This window comes from Pogona vitticeps, chromosome 2, assembly GCF_051106095.1.
Source record: "Pogona vitticeps strain Pit_001003342236 chromosome 2, PviZW2.1, whole genome shotgun sequence".
NCBI classification, from domain to species: Eukaryota; Metazoa; Chordata; class Lepidosauria; order Squamata; family Agamidae; genus Pogona; species Pogona vitticeps.
In genome coordinates this window covers 35,946,822-35,966,422 of record NC_135784.1, presented here as the reverse complement: position 1 = coordinate 35,966,422, position 19,601 = coordinate 35,946,822, and the positions used below count along the sequence as shown (strand labels likewise).

Here is a 19,601-nt window from a genome sequence, read left to right as displayed (position 1 = left end):
TGTTTCAGGGGTGGGGGGAGGAACACAGGATGGAGTTTCACAGTAACACCGAAGGAAGCAGAGTGGTGCCCTCGCTGACAATTGTGTAAGTAATGAAGCTGAAATGAGGCCAACATTTGAGTTTAGTTTTTAAAGCATGATTTTTCAAGTTGTACCTATAGCATGCATGCATATATGCAAAATGCCTTCACCCTAGAGAGGTTCCCCACATAATATATCCATGGATAATTTCATGAGCTACAGGTGTCCAGGATTTTAGTATCATACAATACTCCTTGGCCAAGGTGAGTAAGTTTAAAATTTGATTTTGAGTCATAGAGAGTTCTTGACTGAATCACGTCACACAGGCCGTGTGTTTTTATCTGCAACATTTGTCACCTTGATTTACACGAATTCTTGTTTGTATATAGTCTTATGTATATTGCGCCTTGATTTCTTCCTGCCCTATACCCACAATTTAAGGTATGTAGTAAAACACTGAGAGATAAATGAGAAGCATTAGCAGGCTTGGGAGAAAATTCAGTTTATAGAAATACGTAACATAAGGAGGGACCAACAAAAACCAGCCCAGTGAGAACTGAACATGCTCAGGAACTATGTTTACTGTTGGGGGGCACAGAATACTGGGGTGGGGGCAGTGGGATGCCTGGCTTGGAGCCCTGAACAGGAGGAAGTGAAGCCATGCTTCAACATTTGTTGTAACTGAATTTTAAGGTATCCCCAGTGGATGATCCATGTTGTGAACCAGAGTATCTGCAGAAATAATGTTGGTGGAGAGTAAAAGTCTATTGTTGAGCTGACTATAGTTTTTATCTGTTTACATGTAAAGAAATATCAAGTTTAGGATTTGGGAGGGGGGTAAGCATCCTTCTTTGCTCCCCTGCCCTGGTGGACACTCGTGGCTCTGGTTCCTTCGCCAAAGCACTGCCATTCCTGTGTCTATCCTCTCCCTCTGTGCTCATTCTAAAGGAAAGCATGGGGCAAGTAGAGGATAAGTGGCCTATTTCCTCACTCATGCCATGGTTTCCTTGCTTAGAGTTGCCAGATGAACAGGTAATAGGGATCAGAAGGAGCACAATCAGGAAGCTTCAAAGAGCAGCAACGGGCCCTCTGCTGAGAGGTGGGCCTTGGCAGCTGAACCACAAGGCCTCCAACTGGCCTTGAGACCATTGTTCCCATGAGAGTAAGGCTTTATTCTCTCATTCTCATGTGCTACAGGCTGGTGGAATGGCTGTCCAAAGACGCTTTTTGGGAAGAGAAGGGGACACATGGCATTTTGTCCAAACAAGGTAAATGAGGGGGGGGTTAATAGCCCATCTCTCCTCATGTGCTTCCTATTCGCCCAAGTAATGGGATGACGTATTCTCGAAGGCTTTCACAGCCAGGATCTGATGGTTGTTGTGGGTTTTTCGGACTCTTTGGCCGTGTTCTGAAGGTTGTTCTTCCTGATGTTTCACCAATCTCTGTGGCCATGGGCATCTTCAGAGGACTGGAGTAGGAACTCTCCAGTTCCTACTCCAGAGCATGGACAGAGTTCCTACTCCAGTCCTCTGAAGATGCCGGCCACAGAGATTGGCGAAACGTCAGTAATGGGATGACCTTAACAAACTGGAGAACAGGGCCAACACAAGGGGAGGGCAGAGATTTTCAAAGTTCTGCATTTAGATGCAAAAAATTCAAGATGGGTGACACCTGGCTTAGTATTAGTAGCTGTGAAAAGGATCTTGGGTTCTTACTAGACTGAAAATTGGACATAATTCTACACTGTGAAATAATGGGGGGGGGGGAGAGAGGTTAATGTGATACGAGACTTCATTACCGGAAGCATGGCATCAAGATCATGGAAAATAATAGTACCACTTGATTCTGCCTTGGTTAGATTCTGACTTGGTTAACTGTATCCAGTTATGGACATTACAGTGTAAGAAAGATCCCAGCAAGTCAGAATGTGTCCAGAGGAGAGCAACACCATTTTAGAGGGTTCTGGAAAACAATCCCTGTGAGGAATGGTCGAGAAAGCTTTCAACATTTCCTCTGGAGAAGATCATACTAAGAAGTGATATTATAGACTTATTTCAACATTGGAAGGCTGCCTGGTAAAAGATGGAAGAAGTTTTATTCCTGCAGCTCCTGAAAGTAGGATGGAAGTGATTGCTTGAAATACCAGGAAGCAGGTTTAGATTAAACTTCAGGAAGAACTTCCTAACAGTAAGAGCTATTTGACAATGGAACAGATTATCTCAAAAAGTGACGGACTCTTCTTCATGGGAGGCTTTTAAAGAGACTGCCATCTGTCAGGAACACTTTGCCGGCAGATTTCCTGCTTCGGCAGGAGACTGGGCTCAAAGACCACTGGGGGCCTTTCTCTCCCTGTCATTCTAGGATTTGGCTGACCCAATTATGCTTCCTCTCCTGGACGCAATAACCTAAAAATCTAAGTACATTCAGAAGCTCACAAAGAGAAACTCTGAGCACACAGTTGCTCATTGGTCTCCTCAGTTGCTTCCTCTTCATCTTGTCCCACCTCTTTTGCCGTCATTGGTTGTTCTCCTCTGACATCACAACAGGCCCCAGAAAGCTTAGTTCATGGTGTGGAGAAAACTCAGAAAAAGATGCTCTTCGCACTCTGGGATTTGGTTGTGAATCTCTCACTATTGATGGTGGCGAACATCTCTCATACCTCTTATTACAGTACAGAATTTGCATTTCCTCTCAGAAAGCTGAGAGGAAATGCAAATATACACTGTTTCCCCAAAAATAAGACCTAAGCTGAAAATAAGCCCTAGTAGGATTTTTCAGGATACTCATAATACATGTAAGCCCTACCCCAAAAATAAACCCCAGTTAAGTGAAACCCTGCCCTCTACCATTGCGCAGCCACCAGAAGAAGATGACATGACTGTATCTGAATAAATGTAGAGTGTTGTACATGGGGAAAAAAAACCCTGAAAATAAGCCCTAATGCGTTTTTGTTTGTTTGTTTGTTTTGAGCAAAAATTAATATAAGACCCTGTCTTATTTTCGGCGAAACACAGTAGAAACGCAAAGTATACAACTAATTGTTCCAGGAGTGTTTCAGGACCTTCTGCTTTCTGAATCTCTGAACATTGTTTACCTCTGAATTGGAACATAGAAGTCCCTCTTTCATCATCATCATCATCATCATCATCATCATCATCATCATCATCATCATCATCATCATCATCATAATTCCAGCATGCACCCTGAGCAGCAGCTCTACAGTTCTCAAGGAAAGGCCTTTCTGTCTGATCTTCTTAACTAGACATTCTGGGAGCTGATTCTGGAGTCTTCTTCATGCAAAGCATGTATTCTTCCCCTGACTCCCCTTCACACATTAAAACAGCACTCCAGTCTTTTCATGGAGCCTTGTGGGACTTAAAAGACGGAAGTAATAGACAGCAGTAATGGTCCAGGTCCTGTTGCTTAGCGTAGTCAACCACGCTAAAGTAGGCCAGTTGAATCAGTGGGGATTTAGTAAACTCTTCTGTAGGTTCTATTATTTCTAATGGGTCTACTTTAACTCCAGTTTACTATGCTAAAGCAAATCATAGTTGGAGTAGACCCATTTGAATCCTCGGAATGTAAGGAGGCATTAACTCACTGAATCCCCATTGGTTCAGTGGGGTTACTCTGGTGCAATTTACTATGCTAAGCAAAAGGATTTGGGCCACTGTGTCATAATATATCTTAAGTGAGTTTTATTCCATTGAAGCATGTGTCACAGATTAGTCTGTTAATCTTTTTACAGCAACAATTTTTCTGGATATTCTTCAATCTGTGATCTTCCCATTAAAATAAGTAAATCTCTTTGTTGCTCCTTGCCTTCACGCAGCCTCCCTCTCCTTTTTATTTTAATGGAGAGGGTTATTTTAAAGAAAAGCCTATTAGCTTGGCCTGCCCTCATCCTGATCTGACCTAATACCATTGTCTGGTGATTTATTTCTCCACTTGTATTATTTCACAACCAGGATTTAAAGGACCTTAGGATACTACTAATGCATCTGCTGGATTACCCTTTGTGGGAGAGTGCCACAATTCCCCCCCAATTATAGTTGACTTTACAACTAGACTTGACTATGGCCAAGGCAGACGAAGGAAACTGGTGAGAGATGCCTCACCAAAGGAAATAAGTGTACTGTTTTTCACTAGTTTTTTTTTAATTGGATTGCTTTTCTATGGGCAGATGCATTGTTTACCTCTTTATAGGAAAAACAGAATAACTAGCTTCCAAATAGTATATTGCATGAATATTTTAAGGGGATGTGGTGGCGCTGTTGGTTAAGCCGCAGAAGCCTCTATGCTGCAAGGTCAGAAGACCAGCAGTCATAAGATCGAATCCACGCAACGGAGTGAGTGCCGGTCGCTTGTCCCAGCTCCCACCAACCTAGCAGTTCGAAAGCATGTAAAAATGCAAGCAGATAAATAGGTACCACCTCGGTGGGAAGGTAACAGCATGCCATGTCTAGTCATGCTGGCCCCATGATCACATAAACTGTCTTTGGACAAACGCTGGCTCTATGGCTCGGAGACAGGGAAGAGCACCATGCCCTAGAGTTGGACACGACTGGACTAAATGTCAAGGGGAACCTTTACCTTTACCTATAAATATTTTAAACCCTTGCATGAGGTTTGCAAAGTGCACTGCTAGTGACATCTGGGCTATGGGGGAAGAGGAATAAATTTCCAGCTATAAACAATATTTACAGGATGCATTCAACCAGATTCTATCAAGTGTAAGGGAATTAACAATAGCGGTAATGCAGTAGGAATTGTATTGCACTCTACATAAGCTTGTGAAAATTGCAGTGTTTGGACTTGTTGGCTGGAATGCAACAGAGCCCAGCAGTCCTCAACCGAGTGGCCTGGATTCCAGTTTCTTTCTGAGGTCAATTCAAGGTGCTAGTTCTGACCAAGGCTTGGCACTAAATGGTCTGGGACTGGAATATCTAGAAGACTCCTTTATTGCTTCCATATAAGGTTGTCTGAATGTGATAAGTTCTATAGAGACCCAAATGTATGTCCCATTACCCCAAGACTCTAGAGTAAGGGAGTGTATGAAACAAGGCACATGCCTTAGTTACATCCCAGCTAGATTATTGCAATGTATCCTACATGGGGCTGCCCATAGAAAGTGTCAGGAAACTTCAGCAGGTCCAAAACGCAGCAGCCAAATTGCTGACTGGGGCTGGTTACAGAGATCACATAACCCCGCCCCCATTACAACAGCTCCACTGGCTGCCGATATATTTCCAGGCACAATTCAAAGTCCTGGTTTTTAACCTATAAAGCTTGGTTTTAACCTAAACAGCTTCGGTCCAGGCTACCTCAAGGACTGTGTCTCCCGTTATGAGCCTGTCCAGGTTTTAAGATCATGACGAGATGCTTTCTCTCAGTCCCACAGGGGCATTTGGTGGGAACACCTTCGCTGTGGCTGCTCCCAGACTCTGGAACTCCCTCCCACAGGAGGCCAGACTGGCCTCATCTTTGACGTCCTTCCCTAAGCAGGCAAAGACCTTGAGGCAAGCTTTGATTGACTGCTTGAGTGGGATTCTTAAATGGTCTTGTGGTACCCTGTGTGTGATTTCTTCCCGGTTTGAGAAACAGTCATTGACAAGCATTCTCTGAATATGATTCTGTAACCAACTGTGTATCATCTGATAGTTGTTCTTTCCAGCACACACCTTATTAGTTTCGTAATCAGAACATCATGGACTTTGTCAAAGGCTTTGCCAAAGCCAAGATATATTATGTCTACAGCATTCCTGCCATTCACCAGGGAGGTTGCTTATCAAAAAATGAGACAAGATTAGTCTGGCACGATTTGTTCCTGATGAATCCACATTGGCTTCTAGTTATTACTGCATTATTATTTCAGGGTGCTTACAGAGTGACTGCTGTATAATCTGCTCCAGAATTTGCCCTGGGATGGATGTCGGGCTGATTGGTTCCTCCTTTTTTCCCTTTTGAAGATAGGGGCAATGTTAGCCCTCCCTCCAATCATCCGGCAGCTCACCCATCCTCCATGAGTTCAAGAAAATAATAGACAGTAGTTCTGAGATCTCTTCAGCCAGCTCCTTCAATATTCTTAGATGCAGTTCATCCAGCCCCGGGAAACTGAACTCATTTAAAATAGTAAGGTGCTCCTTGACTATTTGTTTACCAATCTCAAGCTGCAGTCTTGGAATTGTTTGTAGTTCTGACTTTAGAATTTCTCTTTATAGAAATCCCACTCATCTTGGACCACTTTGGGCTCCTTTTCATGATGGATGGATGGATGGATGGATGGATGGATGGATGGATGGATGGATGGATGGATGGATGGATGGATGGATGGATAGATAGATAGATAGATAGATAGATAGATAGATAGATAGATAGACAGATAGATAGATAGATAGATAGATAGATAGATAGATAGATAGATAGATAGATAGATAGATGTTTGAACTTGTTCAAGGTGCTAAGGTATTCCTCGACTATTTGTTTATCAATCTCCAGCTGCAACCCTGTCCCCCGCCCCCTTGCTCTTCCAATTTGTTTGGAAGTTCATAGTCTGTCTTATGGGAAAAGACTGAACTAAAATTAAGTGAGTTGCAGAGAAAAAGTAAGATGCACATTTATACAAGGAAAATCAGATGGACAAATATAGGATTGATGACACCTGGACAGCAGTAGTATGTATGAAAAACATGTGGGGTTTTTAGCAAACCAAAAGCTACACTTACCAAAAAGGCCAACATCTTGTTGCTTAGCATCGTAAATTGCACTAGAGTGTGTCCATCAATTTCTCTTGATTCAAATGGGCCTATTCTAACTGTGACTTACTATGATAAAGTAAATCACATCCAGAGTAGACCCATTTGAATCAATGGAAGTTACAGAGGTGTTGATTCACTTAAATCCCCATTGATTCAATGGGCCTACTTCAGCACCATTTACTGCACTAAGTTCATTGAATCTGGAGCTGACAAAGGAGTTGAGTCACCAAATCCCCAATTATTCTCTACGTGCATCTTAGTACTGAATTTCACCAGGCTATTGATGCTGCCTGTCTCTTAATTCTTGCTCCTACAAACAGAGCTTGGAAAAGTTACTTTTTTAAGGCAACAATTTCCATAATTCCCCAGCTAGCGCAGTCACTGGCTTTTCCGTGCTCTGGTTTCCACTGCCTGCAAGGAATATCAAAACCCTACCCTAAGCTCTGAAGCTCCAGATGGCCGGCTATGAATGCTGCTGTTCTCTTACAATTAAGATTGTAGAGGAAAAGAACAGAATGGAGCTCTCCCTTCTGGTTGGCAACGGCTGCCGGAGTGGGCCCCTTCACAGCCCAATAAATCCGGGCAGCCGCCCAGTTTGCCCAGCTGCGGGTACTGACCCTATCTGTTGCTATGCCATTGCAATAAGATCTCCGTCATGTCAACGGCTCAGGAGGCGCCAAAGTGATCTGCACAAGCTGGAAATCAATGACAGATCTGCCTTTCCATCCCAGCTGGGTCCCTCTGCTTCATCGAGTCAGCCTGTGCCTTCTAGGAGTTGAGTATACCAAGCATGTGGACCAGGAGAGCAGCGTCTCTTTCCTTCTGTTTTACAACAATGTTTTTCCTGGGTCTTAAGATTGCCAACTCCAAAAAACATTGGCAGAAACACATGACTGAGCTGTCTAAGTGGCTGGCATTCCACGCTAATCCCTTGGAAACATTCGGTTTTCTTCTCTGCCAGTGGCCTTTGAATGAAAAGAAGCATTTCCCTTTTGAATTATAAAGCTTGCTGGCCACAAACAGTGTACCCTTGTCTGCTAGATCTTTCCCCCCTCCCTCCCTACCCCTCTTATGCCAAAACAAGGAACATGCATGCTTGTGGATGAAATGAGAAATAGCTTCGTTTGTCTACAAATGGAGGAGGGAAAAGTGGGTCAGGTTGGACGATGATAAGGTGCTCGATGTAGGAACCTGCCTTTGAAGAGTTGCCAGGAATTGCCATTAGTCTGAAAGGCAACAGGCAAGCTTATCACTGACTTTCACTGCAGTGAGCATGCCGGCTGCCGGCTGCCCCAGATGCCTGACTCTGAGAAAGGATTCCCAGGAGAAAGCAAGGAACAGTAAAGGCAGGCAGGCACTCTGGACAGTGCTTGCTCCTGCATTGTCATTGTTATCCGGGCAGTCGGTGTTGCCTGGATAGCTTAGTGAGTTGGGAGTTTGATCTCCCACTGTGCCTTGTAGCAGAAGAGCCAGTTGGTATGGACTCGGGGGGCAAGCTGCACGGTTCCAGGGCATCCCCCCCCCCCTCCAGAAGAAGGGAATCGCAAACCACCTCTGAGTACTCCATTCCTAGGAAATCCTGAAAGGAGTCACCATGACTCAGAACTGACTTGGCAGCATGTAATTATTATTATTACTAGCAGCAGTAAGAGTATCAGCAATATCAGGCTAATAGTATCAGGCTAATAGTATCAGCACACTGACAGGCTTTACAAGTTACCATCCACTGGAATAAAGGTTGGGGGGGGGAAACTGTTTTGTGACAGCAGCCTATATCAGGAGGGACGGGACTGGAGGACGCCTATTTAGGCTGAATATCAGAAAAACTTCTTAACTGTTCGAGCAGTATGACAATGGAACCTTGAGACGTAGGTGAGCGCTCCAACACTGGAGAAAATTGGAATAACCATCGGTCAGGTCTGCTTGCTCCTTCATGGATTGCTGCCTTGTCATGGCAAAGGGGCTTGAGTAACTCAGAGAAGCTATGGGCTATGCCGTGCAGGGACACCCAAGACGGACAGGACATAGTGGAGAGTTCCGACTAAACGCAATCCACCTGGAGTAGGAAATGGCAAGCCACTCCAGTATCTTTACCAAGAACGCCCCATGATCAGAAACAAAAGGCTAAAAGATATGACGCTGGAAGATGGGCCCCTCAGGTCAGAAGGCGTCCAACATGCTACTGAGGAAGAGTGGAGGACAAGTACAAGTAGCTCCAGAGCTAATGAAGTGGTTGGGCCAAAGCCGAAAGGACGCTCAGCTGTGGACGTGCCTGGAAGTGAAAGGAAAATCCAATGCTGCAAAGAAGAATACTGCATAGGAACCTGGAATGTAAGATCTATGAACGTTGGGAAGCTGGAGGTGGTCAAACAGGAGATGGCAAGAATAAACATCGACATCCTGGGCATCAGTGAACTAAAATGGACAGGAATGGGCGAATTCAGCTCAGATGATTATCATATCTACTATTGTGGGCAAGAATCCCGTCCCGTAGAAGGAATGGAGTAGCCCTCATAGTCAACAAAAGAGTGGGAAAAGCTGTAATGGGATACAATCTCAAAAATGATAGAATGATGTCAATACGAATCCAAGGCAGACCATTCAACATCACAATAATCCAAGTTTATGCACCAACCAGCATTGCTGAGGAGACTGAAATTGAACAATTCTATGAAGATTTACAACACCTTTAGAACTGACACCAAAGAAAGATGTTCTTCTCATTCTAGGGGACTGGAATGCTAAAGTAGGGAGCCAAGAGATAAAAGGAACAACAGGGAAGTTTGGCCTTGGAGTTCAGAACGAAGCAGGACAAAGGCTAATAGAGTTTTGTCAAGAGAATAAGCTGGTCATCACAAACACTCTTTTCCAACAACACAAGAGGCGACTCTATACATGGAAATCACCAGATGGGCAATATCGAAATCAGATTGATTATATTCTCTGCAGCCAAAGATGGAGAAGCTCTATACAGTCAGCAAAAACAAGACCTGGAGCTGACTGCGGTTCTGATCATCAGCTTCTCATAGCAAAATTCAAGCTTAGACTGAAGAGACTAGGAAAAACCACTGGGCCACTCAGGTATAATCTAAACCAAATCCCTTATGAATACACAGTGGAAGTAAAGAACAGATTTAAGGAACTAGATTTGGTGGACAGAGTGCCTGAAGAACTTTGGGTAGAGGCTCGTAACATTGTCCAGGAGGCAGCAACGAAAACCATCCCAAAGAAAAGGAAATGCAAGAAAGCAAAGTGGCTGTCCAACGAGGCCTTAGAAATAGCAGAGAGGAGAAGGGAAGCAAAATGCAAGGGAGATAGGGAAAGTTACAGAAACTTGAATGCAGACTTCCAAAGAATAGCAAGGAGAGACAAGAGGGCCTTCTTAAATGAACAATGCAAAGAAATAGAGGAAGATAACAGAAAAGGAAAGACCAGAGATCTGTTCAGGAAAATTGGACATATTAGAGGAACATTTTGCACAAAGATGAACATGATAAAAGACAAAAATGGGAAGGACCTAACAGAAGCAGAAGACGTCAAGACGAGGTGGCAAGAATACACGGAGGAATTATATCAGAAAGATTTGGATATCCCGGACAACCCAGACAATGTAGTTGCTGACCTTGAGCCAGACATCCTGGAGAGCGAAGTCAAGTGGGCCTTAGAAAGCCTGGCTAACAACAAGGCCAGTGGAGGTGATGGCATTCCAGTTGAACTATTTAAAATCTTGAAAGATGATGCTGTTAAGGTGCTACATTCAATATGCCAGCAAGTTTGGAAAACTCAACAGTGGCCAGAGGATTGGAAAAGATCAGTCTACATCCCAATCCCAAAGAAAGGCAGTGCCAAAGAATGCTCCAACTACCGTACAATTGCACTCATTTCGCACGCTAGCAAGGTTATGCTCAAAATCCTACAAGGTAGGCTTCAGCAGTATGTGGACCGAGAACTCCCAGAAGTACAAGCTGGATTCCAAAGAGGCAGAGGAACTCGAGACCAAATTGCTAACATGCGCTGGATCATGGAGAAAGCCAGAGAGTTCCAGAAAAATATCTACTTCTGCTTCATTGACTATGCGAAAGCCTTTGACTGTGTGGACCACAGCAAACTATGGCAAGTTCTTAAAGAAATGGGAGTGCCTGACCACTTTATCTGTCTCCTGAGAAACCTATATGTGGGACAGGAAGCAACAGTTAGAACTGGACATGGAACAACTGAGTGGTTCAAAATTGGGAAAGGAGTACGGCAAGGCTGTATATTGTCCCCCAGCTTATTTAACTTATATGCAGAATACATCATGCGGAAGGCTGGACTGGAAGAAACCCAAGCCGGAATTAAGATTGCAGGAAGAAATATCAACAACCTCCGATATGCAGATGATACCACTCTGATGGCAGAAAGTGAGGAGGAATTAAAGAACCTTGTAATGAGAGTGAAAGAGGAGAGTGCAAAAAACGGTCTGAAACTCAACATCAAAAAAACTAAGATCATGGCCACTGGTCCCATCACCTCCTGGGAAATAGAAGGGGAAGATATGGAGGCAGTGTCAAATTTTATCTTCCTGGGCTCCATGATCACTGCAGATGGAGACAGCAGCCCTGAAATTAAAAGGCGCCTTCTTCTTGGGAGGAAAGCGATGACAAATCTTGACAGCATCTTGAAAAGCAGAGACATCACCTTGCCAACAAAAGTCCGAATAGTCAAAGCTGTGGTTTTTCCTGTCGTGATGTATGGAAGTGAGAGCTGGACCATAAAGAAAGCAGATCGCCGAAGAATTGATGCCTTTGAATTGTGGTGCTGGAGGAGGCTCTTGAGAATCCCCTGGACTGCAAGGAGAACAAACCTATCAGTTCTAAAGGAAATCAACCCTGAATGCTCACTTGAAGGACAGATCCTGAAGCGGAGGCTCCAGTACTTTGGCCATCTCATGAGAAGAAAAGACTCCCTGGAAAAGACCCTGATGTTGGGAAAGTGTGATGGCAAGAGGAGAAGGGGACGACCGAGGATGAGATGGCTGGACAGTGTCTGCGAAGCAACCAACATGAACCTGACACAACTCCGGGAGGCAGTAGAAGACAGGAGGGCCTGGCGTGCTCTGGTCCATGGGGTCACGAAGAGTCGGACACGACTAAACGACTAAACACACACACACACAGGTCTGCTTGAATTTGGATTCCTACATAAAGCAGGGTGCTGGACTCCATGGTCTTATAGGTCCCACCTGACTCTCTCTCTCTCTCTCTCTCTCTCTCTCTCTCTCTCTCTCTCTTTTAAGGATTCTATGAGGGCCTGAAATTCAGTGGTTAATATTAAGCTGTGCCAAGGCAGGAAACAGCAGAAATTACCATGGAATGCACCTGAATAAAGATGGGCATGAACTTGCGCCCCGGTTTCTCTGTCCTACCTTTTCTGAATGTTGCCTCTGAGTAGGCACCCACAGGGATTGAGAAGCACCAAACATCTGTTTGGCTACAAAACAAATCAGCACAAACCAGCAGTTCAGTGATTCGAGCCCATTTCTACACCTAAATGGGTCAGAACAGAATCTTCCCCCAGGAGTCTACAGCAGAGGCGATCTAATGGAAATCCCCTTGCGAGAGCGAGTTGCTCTTTATGGTCCTCTGGATCCAGCCTTTATGACCTGTACTTATTACGCAAGTGCTGGTGAGTTTTCAGTGATGGGGCTGGACTAAGAAATGTCATAGTTGACCCAACTGTGCCAGCTTCTGAACACCAGTAGATTGTGTAGCCAGTAGAGGGCAGTAGAAGAATTGTATTAATTCCACAGATCTGCTGGAGACTTCGACAGCAACACATTTATCTGGATTTGTCTATCAGGATTTGATGAAGGTTATCGATTCTCATAGGCTTGGAAATAAATAAAGGGCCATTAGTAGCATGAGGTACAGCTCTGAGCTAACCATATTCTAGATGCAACTTGGTGTTTGCTTCTAGGATGCCAGATTCCATGCGCAGATTGATTAGAGCATCACATACCTAGATTGTCTCATTTTACTTCCTAGGACTGGACAATCCTAGGTTTCTGGTGTCTTCCACAAACCTCCATCTTCCCTGGAACTTTCAGACATGAAGGAAATTTCATTTAGATCAGTTAATAATTTTCACTGGGAAATTTTTCCCTTAGAAATAAGGGGGGGATTGGATATTAGGGTGGAAATGGTTCCTCCTTTACAAAGTAAAAGGTAAAGGTTCCCCTTGACAATTTTTGTCCAGTCGTGTCCGACTCTAGGGGGCGGCGCTCATCCCGCTCTTCAAGCCATAGAGCCAGCGTTTGTCCGAAGACAATCTTTCCGTGGTCACATGGCCAGTGTGATTTAGACACGGAACGCTGTTTACCTTCCCACCGAGATGGTACCTATTTATCTACTCACATTTGCATGCTTTCGAATCGCTAGGTTGGCAGGAGCTGGGACAAGCGACGGGCGCTCACTCCGTCACGTGGATTCGATCTTACGACTGCTTGGTCTTCTGACCCTGCAGCACAGGCTTCTGCGGTTTAGCCCACAGCGCCACCACGTTCCCCACAGCGCCACCACGTCCCCTTTACTACCCTTTACAAAGGGTAGTCCTTTATTTCAAGGGCTGCAAGAGGACAATATTCTCTTTTAAGACATCCTCTGTTTGAAGAGCTGTTTAGTCCAAATCTAACTGAAAGAGAAAGAAGCCTAAGGGGATACACCAGGGATCCTGATATTACCCTTTCATGGTTAGCACCTGAGCAGCAAACTCAGCAAGGAGATCAGTCCATTGGATATAATCTTCCCAACTTGTGTAAGATGCACTGTAATTCTTTTAAAATTATAAAATATCATTTCTAATTTTGCAATTTTGCATCTACCCTGTTTCCCCAAAAATAAGACCTAACCTGAAAATAAGCCTTAGTATGATTTTTTCAGGATGCTCGTAATATAAGCCCTATCCCAAAAATAAGCCCCAGTGAAGTGAAACCCCGCCCTCCACCACTGTGCAACAACCAGAAGAAGATAACATGACTGTATTTGAATAAATGTAGATTGTTGTACATGAAAAGAAATATCCCCTGAAAATAAGCCCTAATGTGTTTTTTTGGAGCAAAAATTAATATAAGACCCTGTCTTATTTTCAGGGAAACACGGTATACACCTAAATCAGCACATTCAGTTTAACAGAACTCATTGTCCCCCTTTGCAATGATTCAGTGCGGGATATTGCGCTTCTGCGCCCATGTTTCAAAATGCCAGGAAATAGCTCTATAGTGCTGCACAATATCATGCTTTCAAAGCCAGCCAGAAAAAGGATGCCAAGCAAAGAGCAGCCTGAATGTGGGCTACAGTCAAGATGGTCCTTAACCACTTCTCACCCAAGGCTTCAAACAGGACCACGTTCTGGGTTCCGTCTTCCCAGGAATGACTATAACTACTTCCAATCCCACCCCAGGTGGGAGGCCCAGAAAAGCCACTGAGAGGCCCAGCAGAATCAACAGGGACACACTCTCCCTGTCTAGTTTCCATTGTAGATCATCAACCAAGGTGACCAAAGCAGTCTCTGTTCTGTAACTAGGCCTAAAATCCAAATGAAATTGATCTAGATAACCCAACTCATCCCTAGATACCCGTAGAAGCTAAGAAGACTCAACACACTCTAGAACCTTACCCAAGAATGGAACACGGAAGACCAACCAGCCTGTATTGTGGTGTCCAGGGTGGGCTTTTTAAAATAAAGACCTTACCGCAGCCTCCATGAGACAGGCCAGAATTGTACTCTGCTCCAAAGAGGCATTCACCACTCCCCTTACCCACTCAGCCAGTCTCCCTCTAGCTGAATTTATAACCCATGAAAGCCAAGGATACATATAGTGGTGCCTCGCTTAACGATTTTAATTGGTTCCAAAAAATTAATCGCTATGGGAAAACATTGCTAAGCGAAACGCGTTTTCCCATAGAGGTGCATTGAAAACCGGATAATCCGTTCCAATGGGAATGGATTACCGTCCTTAAGCGAAAATCGCCATAGGAAACATTGCTAAGTGAAATGTGGTTCCCCCATTGGAATTTCAATGGGGGAGAAAAAAATCACCAAAAATTCAAAAAGAGTCAGAACGAAGCCAAATTTGGTTAACAAAGGGTTTATTAAGTGCACTAATGATTTCAAGCACGCTAAACCCTTTTAAAACAATTTAACACCTTTTAAAAATAGCAAAAATGGAGCTGTCAAAAACATCGCTAAGCGAAACAGGGGGACCTAAACTGCCTTCGCTAAGTGAAGCAAGGTCCCGAACATCGCTATGCAAAATTTCCCCATTGGAAACATCGCTAAATGGAGCACAAGATCGCTCCAAAAACCTCATCGCTAAGCGAATACATCGTTAAATGAGGCAATCGCTAAGCGAGGCACCACTGTATTCAGAAATATCAAATTGAGATTTGGATATATTCAGAACTGTCCTAATAGGGCATTATTTGGTAAATTCCAAATACTTCTGAATCTGAATACACATTTGTGCTGAATTGCATGTTCTTTCTGTTAAATTAAATGCAACAACACTGTATGTAAAGTAACCAGTGGCCGTTGACAAGACATTCAGCCACCAGATGTGCTTGGGCATCTTGTCTGTCTTGATCTTTTCTGTTGATCACTTTCTCCTTAGATCACTTACTCCTCTGCCCCCACCACCAAGAAAACAGGTCTTGTTCTTTGTTTTTGTATGCAATGAAAAGCCTGCAACAACAAGGAGGCTTCCATGTTGGCCTTCACCACACCACATATAGAAATCAGTGTGCAGAATTTCTGCACTCAAGTCAATGTTTTAACCTTCTTAATCTTGATTTGACTGCTTGGAAAAATAAATGTATTGCTTTTCTTCCACCTAACCATGAGCAACCAGACTCTTGATTCAAAGCCATAAGCTCACCTTACTATCCCACCATGTTCTGCTACCATAATAACCCTCCCCCCTTTCTACACTTTCAAGGAACTGAGAATTATTTGATATTAAGGTGGTTTCTGCATGTGGGCGATTCAACTTTGACTTCAGCTTTTATGACTGAACACTGCCCTCCTAGTGTTTCTCTCTCCAGATGTTTTAGACCAACTCCTAGAATCCTCTCTATTGGCAACGCTGGCTGGGATTCTGGGAAGTGAAGTCTCAAACATCCGGAGGACCAAAGTTTAAGAACCATTCTGAATTAACATTTTAGGAATGGGACCTCCTCCTCCTCCTCCTTTGGACTGCAACTCCAAGAGTTTGCCCAGGTAGAATTCTGTGAGATGCAGCCCAAAAACACAAATTCACATACCAGTTGAGTTCTTTGGCCTGTTTATGCTTTCAAAAAGGACAGGAAGCTGTCCTAGTGTGCCCCCTAAAGAGCCTAACGGACACCCAGGTAGCAGTGGGGCAGGTTTTTTTAAAAGAAGAAGTAGGCTGAAGCTAAACCATGGAGCCTTTGGGGCAGGCCCCTCTCCACTGAGTGGGTCTGTGGAACTCAAAATTCTGCTGGACGAACTCTTGGAGAATTCTAGCACTTGAAGTCCAATAAATCTGAATGGCACATCCATACAGCATTTAAAACAAAGAAGGACCCTCTGTGGCCCTTCTGGTGTCAGCTGGCTTCTCCTACAGTATCATCCTTCATCACTAGCTATGATAGTTTTGCTTTATGGGACTTACAGCTTGAAAACATCTGGAGGGCCACAGGTTTCCCAACCTTTGATTTAAATAGGAGGACCATGACTTAGTCTTCTCCTTACCATGCTAGTTATGCATATATTTTATTGTTTGTCTTTTAGCATTCAACCATATGGAGTGTATCTCTTGCAGTAACAGAACCCAGATCGACACTCATCAACTTCATAAGAAACTTAGTTGGTGTATGCATCTGTTTAAAAGGAAGTGCTTTACTATGCAGTATCAAAACTACATAGAATATAGCATCTAAAGCATTGATTGACAACATAGAAACCCTTTCGCATAATCCACCAAAGGACAATGAGGCTGCAGTGCTTTACAGCTGTGTGGGCAAAGTGAGGCTTTCCAGATGTTATTAGACTATAAATCCCCACTGGTCTTGCACTAGTCTGAACTATGTAAGAGATAAACCAGTAAAAAAAGGACATTTGCCTTACTGGCTGTTGGTGGTGACAAATGTTCCAATGCCATGGCAACAGAATACTGTGCAGTATGCTATTAATGAGGCACTTTGGCTGCTGTCAATATGAAATCATAAATCATGGTGAAGTTGCATTTTGCTAAGCCCTGCCAGAAACTATGGCTGGAGCTACACCATTGCAATAAACCTGGGAAAGTGTGTCTGCTTGCTTTAGCTAGAAACGGAGATGAACCCATTTGTAGCACATAGCCAAGTTGCAGCACTTTTTTCCTGTGTTTTAACCCCATCTACTGCGCTGTGGGAGGGTGTCCACACTGTCACCATGGGTATGTGGGGGGACTGAGCATTTTTAAAGGGTATCTACATGCCTCTTCAGAGGTGTGGTTTTAAATATGGGTTTTAAAAAAGGTACTTGTGCTCTGAATATGTGCATGGATGCACAAAGGGGAAAAATAGTCAAAGGCATGACGGTGGTCAAGAGAGGAGCAAGGGGATTAGTGAGTGGAAAGGGGTGGGCAGACAACTGTCAGGAAAGAAAGGACGCAGTAGCATACCTCCTGAATCTGCAGTTGGATCCCTATATCCACGAGACCAGTATCCATGGTTTCACACACATTGTACCTTTATTGTTTCTGGCCACAGGCCTTTACAAAGGCAGACTTACATAAAAACGGTTACAACAAAAGAATGCCCCGGGGGTCAATAAACCCATTCTCGGAATGGTGGCATAGGGTATAATATAAAAGTCACTATATTCAAAATTTATGTAATATTATGAACCTTAACAAATCAACGCCTCAACTTCTCAGCTGCCAGAGCAAATTGTGCAACAGAGTGCGTAATATACAGCTGTGCATCAGCAAGCAGTCTTACTGTTATTTCCATGGAAGTACAGTTGGGATACAGCTGAATAACGGGAGACAAAAATCTTTCTCTGGGGTTTCCATCGAGAGGACAGAGTAATAAGTAGTGAGTTAGGTCCTCAGTCTGATTGAAGCCATAGACACATTTCCACTCCTCCGCTGGGATTCCTTTATACTTCCCTTCAAGAGATGCTGTGGTCATCTGCCTGGATCTAAGTTCTGTGAATGCTCTGAGGAAAAGTCAGTGACTCAAAGTAATTTGGGTTTCCATGATTCAACTGAAGTTGGGGCTACCAGGTGGAAAAATGGGACCTGACAATAACAGCCCTGTCCTGACTGGCATCAAAGTCGAGAATCCACTTTCTAAAGTCTCGGGGGGGCCTAGACTGAATATTTTTTCCAGCGCAAGGTTATAGGCTTTTAGTTTTTGGTAGCATTGTTGTGCCCATCCACCAAACTGTAGTTGTTCCAGCCAGCAGCACTTTGTTAACGAGAGGTCCTCTAGGTCAGTGGTCCCCAACCTTGGGCCTCCAGATGTTCTTGAACTTCAACTCCCAGAAATCCTGGCCAGCAGACGTGGTGGTGAAGGCTTCTGGGAGTTGTAGTCTAAGAACATCTGGAGGCCCAAGGTTGAGGACCACTGCTCTAGGTGGTTCAATCTGTGCCAGTATCTAAAATAGGCCAGGTCACTTTTAACGGCAATTGAGGGAAGGCCTAACTCAGCTCTGAGATGTTATTTAAAGATAACAGACACACCTATCATTTTTTGAGTTTAATGTATACGTCCGTAGATAGATCTGTATCATTCAAATGGGGTTCACATATAACACACCCCAAGTCTATGTCCAAGTTGACCGTAACACGAAACATACATAGACCAATGCAAACAAAGAGTCAACCACATGCTACGATTCGCAGGGGCACTTTTGAGGAGAAGGTAAAGTCTGATGGCTTGGGACGGAATGTAAATTTTAAAAGGAACTGAACTTAAATAATGGAGGGAAAGAAGTGTGTCTATCCTCTCTATCTGCTCCCAACAATATTCTAATTAAGCAACCTCATGATTTTCTAAATAAACGTAACAATCAGTGAACTCAAACAAGAGGTGCCCAAATGATGGGTGCTTTTCCAACAAGAAACAAGTCTTCTACTAGCCATCAAACTTTCAGCACACCTAATTATGAATGGTATCCTGACAACAGATACGTCTGTCGAAGAGCTCCCTGCCAAGATTGACTAACCCCAGATAACATGCAAAGTCAGCCTCTGAATCTTCTATCTTGGAACATCACAGGATGGAGGAATAAATTGGCTGACACAGATTTTATACAGTATCTACAATCTTATGGCATAATTTGTCTACAAGAGACCTGGCTCCTGGAGAAAGATACTTTAAGTTTGCAGGGTTATAGAACATGGGAATTCCCAGCGCCCCCAAAATTCAACCTTGGGTTGAGGAAGTGGAAGGCTGGCTATTGCAGTTTCCTCTGCTATGGGCTTGAGGGGAACAAAGATAACTGAATTAAACTCTTGTTGTTGTTTAGTCATTAAGTCATGTCTGACTCTTCGTGACCTCATAGACCAGAGCATACCAGGCCCTCCTGTCTTCCACTGCCTCCCGGAGGTGGGTCAAATTCGTGTTGGTCGCTTCGATGACACTGTCCAGCCTTCTCGTCCTCTGTCGTCCCTTTCTCCTCTTGCTGTCACACTTTCCCAACATCAAGGTCTTTTCCAAAGAGTCTTCTCTTCTCATGAGATGGCCAAAGTATTGAAGCCTCAGCTTCTGGATCTGTCCTTCAAGTGAGCACTCAGGGTTGATTTCTTTCAAAATGGATAGGTTTGTTCTCCTTGCA

General features: G+C 43.9%; 1 protein-coding gene across 1 annotated transcript in view; it reads left to right on the top strand.

The window, feature by feature from the left end:
* FAM107A (family with sequence similarity 107 member A) overlaps positions 1-19,601 on the top strand; it is an 83,688-nt gene that overhangs the window by 993 nt on the left and 63,094 nt on the right. The window lies entirely within an intron of this gene.